The sequence below is a fragment of the Gorilla gorilla genome, chromosome 1, assembly GCF_029281585.2.
Source record: "Gorilla gorilla gorilla isolate KB3781 chromosome 1, NHGRI_mGorGor1-v2.1_pri, whole genome shotgun sequence".
NCBI classification, from domain to species: Eukaryota; Metazoa; Chordata; class Mammalia; order Primates; family Hominidae; genus Gorilla; species Gorilla gorilla.
In genome coordinates, this window is record NC_073224.2 from 84,954,667 (window position 1) to 84,961,533 (window position 6,867).

General features: G+C 44.9%; 1 pseudogene; it reads right to left on the minus strand.

Moving 5' to 3' along the window:
- Positions 1–585: 585 nt before the first annotated feature.
- On the minus strand, positions 586–1,236 carry LOC101135949 (small ribosomal subunit protein uS19-like; annotated as a pseudogene).
- Positions 1,237–6,867: the final 5,631 nt, after the last annotated feature.

The window sequence follows — 6,867 nt, forward strand, 5'->3', positions numbered from 1 at the left end:
AGCAACTTCATTTCCCCTAACAACTTTCTTTAAATACCCTCACAATTTCCTTCTTCCTTCCTGGGTAGTCTATTAGCATCCTCAGAAGACTGGTAGAGATCCAAGCCTTATTTCTGAGAATAAAAGCTGGAAATCATTATTTCCAGCTTTTTTCAGAGTTATAGATTAAATCTCAACAGAACCCAGGTGGGCTATAGAACTTGTTGACCTGCCGAAGGGGCCCTGCAGAGTGCTGTACCATCTTGTAGGCATAGTACTGGTTCAGCTGAGATTTAATCTACAACTCTGAAATAACTATTTCCAGCTTTTATGAGAATAAACAGAGAAGATGGGCTATAGGACTTGTTGATGTGCTGAAGGGGCCCTGCAGAGTATTGTACCATCTTGCCTAGATAAATAAAAGATATCACTATATTGATTAGGTGTTTGTTTTATGCCTTCATTAAAGAACCAATCTTGTTTTGCCACTCTTGGTTTGTAGATAGAAACCAAGTTTCTTGGTTTCATAAATAGAACGAATCTGACTAATTCAAACCCTTAGCTCCACAAAATATTGCAATCATTCACATTTCCATGAGAAAAGACATTTTGTTATTTATTTATTTATTTAAGAAATGTGTGTGCCTTTATTGGCTGAGCAGAATCCTTGAGGGTGGTGAAGCAGGAAGAGTGGGTGGCTCTGATGCCTGGCCGGGCAGTGCTTCACGAGCTTGTAGGTGATCGAGGTAATGGCCAATCCTCTCAGGCTTGCCTTCCACTTGGTTGAAGGCCTTGCCATTGTAGACGCCCATCATGCTACCCACCGTCTTGTCTCCCATCTAGGGCAGGATGATCATGTCCTGCAGGTGCGCGTTCACCACCTCCGGCTTCTGCATAGGCAGTGCCCACTTCTTGCCCTTGCACAGGCGCTTCAGCAGCGAGTGCTGCTTCTGCCACAGGCCACGGTGCAGCTTCATTCGCTGCTCGCATGACAAGTCCAGCAGTGGGTTGGGGTGCACGCCACAGGAGGTGAACTTGCAGAAGGTCTGCTTCTTCTGCTTCTCTGCTTTTTCTGCTCCACTTCTGCCATCTTGACTTTTTTTTAAAACAACATGCCTCAAAGATCTCCAGTGAAAGAGAAAACCCAAACTGCCTCCCTTTTCAGTGTAAAAGATAATATCCTATGGCAGCTATTTCTAGGCCTGTTTATTATCAGAATTGCTTGAGAGTTTTAAAAATGCAGATTCCTTGGCTCTACCTCTGTCCTACTCCATCACTCCCCCACCCCACCCCCGCCACACACACACCCAAGATTCTGACACAGTAGGTCTGGGATATGGTCCAGAATCAGTATATAGGAAATGGACCCCAGATGGTTTTGTTGTGCAACCAGATTTTGAAACCACCTTCTAAGCTGTGCTGCTATATAACAAAAAACGCCCAGAACTACTGACTACAAAACCAGAGACTCCTTTCCCCTTGTTCTAAAGAAGGGACTGTGTCTCCCAGCCTACCTGTCCTGCTAAATATGTAGGAGCTACAAACTCAAATGCCTGCAGGACCAGGAATGTAACATAAATACAGGAAACACACAGATGAGAGCAGTGGGGACTGTGGCAAACACCACCCATCCACAAGGCAAAGATGCTTACCAGTTCCAGCCAAGTATGAACATGGGCCTGTCATCACAGGAGCTTCTAAATTCTCAAAAGAATCCAGAAATTTTATAGATCTTGTATAAAACGATTTTCTAATCGATAGATTTTATTTCAAATGTCTGGTGAAGGCTAAACACATCTGGGGTAGCATGTGGCCCAGAGCCCATGCACTTTGGGAGGCCAAACTCCTCACACTACCGCCATCCACTCAAAGGGCAAGGAGCTAAGGTGTGGGCTAGTGTGAAGGTGGGAGGGGAATATATTCCAATTACCAAGTGACTGCTGACGTTTGCATTTCAGAGCTAAGCCAGCAGTCATTAATGAGACTAGCATTAATGGTTCTCTGGTTCTGTGGGGTGGCACAAACAAATCCCTTTTCAGCTATATATTCATTCCCCAAGGCTGCTGAAACAAATTACCACAAACTTGATGGCTTAAGACAACTGACATTTATTCTCTCACAACTGTAAAGGCCAGAAGTCTGCAAAGTGTCAGGAGGTGGGTCCCTCTGGAGGCTCTGAGGGAGAATCATTCCTTGCCTCTTTCCTAGCTTCTGGTAGCTGCTAGCAATCCTTGCTGTTCTTTGGCTTGCGGGGATGTCTCACCAATCTGCCTCTGTCTTCATATGTCCTTCTCCCGTCTCCCTTGTCTCATTTCCCCTTCCATTCTAAGTCCTTATCATTGGATTTAAGGTCCACTCCAATCCAACATAATCTCAGCATGAGATTCTTAATTCCATCTGCAAAGGCCCTTTTTCCAAATAAGCTCACATTCATAGGTTCTGGAGTTTAAGACTTGGACATTTCTTTTTAGAGCCACTATTCAACCCACTACAGATAGGTTTGCATTAAAAAATCCATTATTTCAATCAAATTTTACTTCTACCAACATTTATCTACCAATTTACTACTATGATAAAAATGACTTACATCTTGGCAGAAAACTTGAAGACATACCAGCAGCTCAGGCCCAGATGCATGTTGTTACATTTTTTTCTTCTTATGTGCCGCGAGCTTCATGTCTTACTAGCATTATTCCATTGCTGTATTTCCTGCCATTACTTCTAAAATCAGGGATGTACGGGTAAAAGGATCTCTGCCTTATACAGGCTTCCACCATTGGAGAAAATGGTGCTGTCTCCATGTGCATGGGCAGGAAACAGGTGATGGTGGAAGAGCAGAGGGCACAGGGTACTAGGTGAAGCAAGAGAACAACAGGTAAAGTAGAAGTCTGTCTTCATTGACCAGAGAAAGACACAGGAAATACGGCTCAAGTGAAAGAGACCCTGGAAGTGCCAGGTTCCCAAGAATTTTTTACAGCCACCCAAGCACTTAAATGTGATTTCTAGTGCCATCTAGTGGGAAGCACAGGAACCAAGTGAGACGTGGGCTAGAAAAACAAAACCATGAGTCCAGCCTTCAGTCACTTTAAGGGGGCAGTTTTTATTGAGGCTGGATTTTTTTGTCTGCCTAGCGAGAGGATCTAAGAAGACTCTAAGCAAACATCTGACCATCTTGTATGCTGCCCTTACACTTTATGCACAGGTGGTTGCTGAAGTCATCCACGTGCTGTGTGATTTGTTCTCCCCAGCTAGTTGGTGAGCAGAAGCTATCTTTCCTCTTTTTATCAACACAAGCACAGTGTCTGGCACAGAACAACCTCTCCAAAAAAATGCCAATTGAGTATATAAAAAAGAAAAATCCAACTTAATGGTTTTTATTATCGACCATTTAGCTGTTAACAAATCTGCAGGAACCAAATGGCAAGACAAGCCACAAGAGGGAAACTGCATGACTTATGGTTTACTAGACTTTGAGCTTTATTAAGCAGTCCTTAGGAGGTACACTCAGGGCCCAATTATAGCAGGGAGTGAGGCTGCTGTGCCTCATGGAGGAAATCGTCCAATGCAACAAGCTGACTCCTCACACTACTGCCATCCCCTCAAAGGGCAAAGAGCTAAGGTGTGGGCTAATGTGAAGGTGGGAGGGGAGTATGTTCCAATTACCAAGTGACTGCTGATGTTTGCATTTCAGAGCTAAGCCAGCAGTCATTAATGAGACTAGCTGGCAATTCCTTCCTCCTTACCTTGTAACATATCCATCCACAGAACCTCTACTCCAGGGGTCCTCAATTTGGCTGCAAAACAGCATCCATCACCTGGAAAGCTTTTTTAAAATTCTTATGCACAGGCTGCACCCCAGACCAATTAAATCAGAGTCTGTGGGGGTGGGGCCAGGCCTAGGCATTTTTTTTAAAGCTTCCCAGATATATTCAATTTCTATGGCTGCTGTAAAGTTACTACAAATTTAGCGGCTTAAAACAACACAAATTCTTATCTTATAGTTCTGTATCAGGAGTCCAAAATGGGTCTCACTGAGCTACATTGAAGGTATTGGTAGAGTTGCACTCCCTGCTGGAAGCTCTAGGGAAGCTCTAGTTTTCTTACCTTCTCCAGCTTCTAGAGGCTGCCCATGTTCCTTAGCTAGTGGCCTATGGTCTTCAAAGCCAGCAATGACTGGTGAGTCTTCCTCACATTGCTTCACTCTTGACACTGACTCTTCTGCCTCCCTCTTCCACATTTTAAGACCCTTGAGATTACGTGGAGTCCACCCAGTGTCTGTAACTGATTACTCAAAATAATCTCCCTATTTTAAAGACAGCTCATTAGCAACACCAAATCCATCTGCTACATTAATTTCCCTTTGTGTAGTGTAACGTAACATTCATAGGTTGCAAGGATTAGGACGTGGACATCTTTGGGAGAACATGATTCTGCTTACCATATCCAATGACTCCAATGTGCAGCTGAGAATAACTGCTGGTTCTGCCAGGCACTGTGGCTCATATCTGTAATCCTAGCACTTTGGGAGGCCAAGGCAGGCAGATTGCTCGAGCCCAGCAGTTCGAGACCAGCCTGGACAACATGGTGAAACCCTGTCTCTACCAAAAACACAAAAATGAGCTGGGCATGGTGGTGTGCGCCTATAGTCCCAGCTACTCAGGAGGCTGAGGCAAGAGGACTGCTTGAGCCTGGGAGGCAGAGGTGGCAGTGAGCCAAAATCACACCACTTCACTCCAGTCTGGACAACAGAGTGAGACCCTGTCTCAAAAAAAAAAAAATAACTACTGGTCTACCCAATCCATAAGAAGACAGACTTAGAGAAGAGGCCCAGTTAGCAGGCAGCCATGACAGAAGACTGGAGGCACACACTGAAAAATTGGTGGGGGACAAGGGCAAAAAGGCAGAGAAGGGCAATAGGCAGCCTTACCAATTTTACATTGTCACAGAACTTGTTTAGGATGGGGGGAGGGGCGAGGGCGCAAACTGTCATGTGATTTATTCTCATTCAGTTCTCTGATAGTCCTCGGAAGCTAAATTGTACACTCTCCCAAGGATGATGGGACCATTCCCACTCAGCTGTAGCTTGAGGTCATAGATAAGACTTTTCCAGACTTTTGTAACTCATTGCTATCAGCTTGCTCCTTGTTTTGTACTCAGAAGCTGGGTGCATGCCAGATTCTCAGGAATTCCATAGGCTATCTCCCCTATAATCTGTCTCTATGCAAAATAGATTATAACTTGAGAATGTATACTGATTGGCCAACGTTTTAATGTCAACACACACACACACACACACACACACACACACACACACACACACACACGCACGAGATTTCTGGCTTCTCTTAAAGACCTAGCTATGCTAAGACAGTGCTCCTGCAAGACAGCTCAGCTGGGACAGCTGCTGCCTTTAGAGGGGATATTTATTCTCTGGTTTGCCATAGGTCTCATCCTAGCCTTTTTGTTTTATACCTGGCTCACTCACTCCACATATTTGTTACTTGCTTGGTCTGGTAGGCAATGAAGCTTCTAACCCTCCCCCCTCCTCTAGAGCGTTCACCCCTAAAGTTAGGCAAAATTCCCACAAGGAACCATTTGCTTGTCATTAATGCAAAAGTGAAAAGCTCTCCAGTGGAAAATATGGGATTCAGGCCAATGGCTGTCTGTACACACACAACTTTCCTCACAATCCAGCAAGCTCCAGAGGGGAGTCAGACTAGGGTTTGAGTAAGCAGGCTGCAGACACCAAGTGTTCTGGTGAACACACTGGTCTTCGTTGGTACAAATTTCATTTGTAGGAAATTAAGCCAAAAACTGCCTCACTTCTGTCCCTTGGTCTTTCTCCAGCCTTCAGCACATAACCAATTTCCTTCTTCTTTTATACTTAAATCTTGATAATCATCACCCATGAGTGTCTCTTCCCACCTCCAAATGTGGGAAGCGACATGTAAATCCATGCCTCTGTAGACCATTGCCCCTAAGATGTAACTGAGACCTTATTCTGATAACGCCTAGAGCTTGGCCATGCCACCCAAATGTGCTGCTCCGAACTCTGCACAGCATGAGGGTGATCTGACCAAGGACAGGCAGATGAGCTCCTCTGACTCAGACCCTGGGCCTCCATAACCCATCCTGACACTGCACGAGCTCAGAGAAAAAAAAAAATAGAGTGGCCAGGCACAGTGGCTCATGCCTGTCATCTCAACACTTTGGGAGGCCAAGGCAGGTGGATGTCTCTACAAAAAATGAGCCAGGTATGGTGGTACATGCTGTAGTCCCAGCTACCTGGAAGGCTGTGAGTTGGGAGGATCATCTGAGCCCAAAAGGTCAAGGCTGCAGTGAGCCGTGATGGTGCCAATGCACTCCAGCCTGGGTGACAGAGACCTTGTCTCAAAAACAAGGAAGAAAAAAGAAAGGACTTGCCAAGTAAGGTCCTCTGGGGTACACAGACCTGACATGAGGGATAATCTTCCCGTTACGGGGTTCCAGGGGAAGATCCCCTCCTAAAGAAAGAGAACCAAGTATTTCTAATGGATAAGATCTAAAAACACTGCTCTGCACTCCCTCCTCTCCCTAACAGACTGACGCTATTTTCTAAGGACGACAACCTAACTGAAATACAGACAGTCTCTGACTTACAATTTTTCAAGTTTACAATGGGTTATCAGGGTATTAAATGCATTTTCTACTTATGATGGATTTATCAGGGTATAACCCCATTGTAGGCTGAAGAGCATCTGTATGCTTCAACTGAAAGGTCAGGGTCCATTTTTAAAGGGCCTGTGGAAAGAAGAGCCAGGTGGTGAATGGTGACAATGCCTATTTTCCATGGCACTGCTCATTGAGTCAACCTCGGTATAATTAGGAAAGACAAAATTCAAGCCAGTC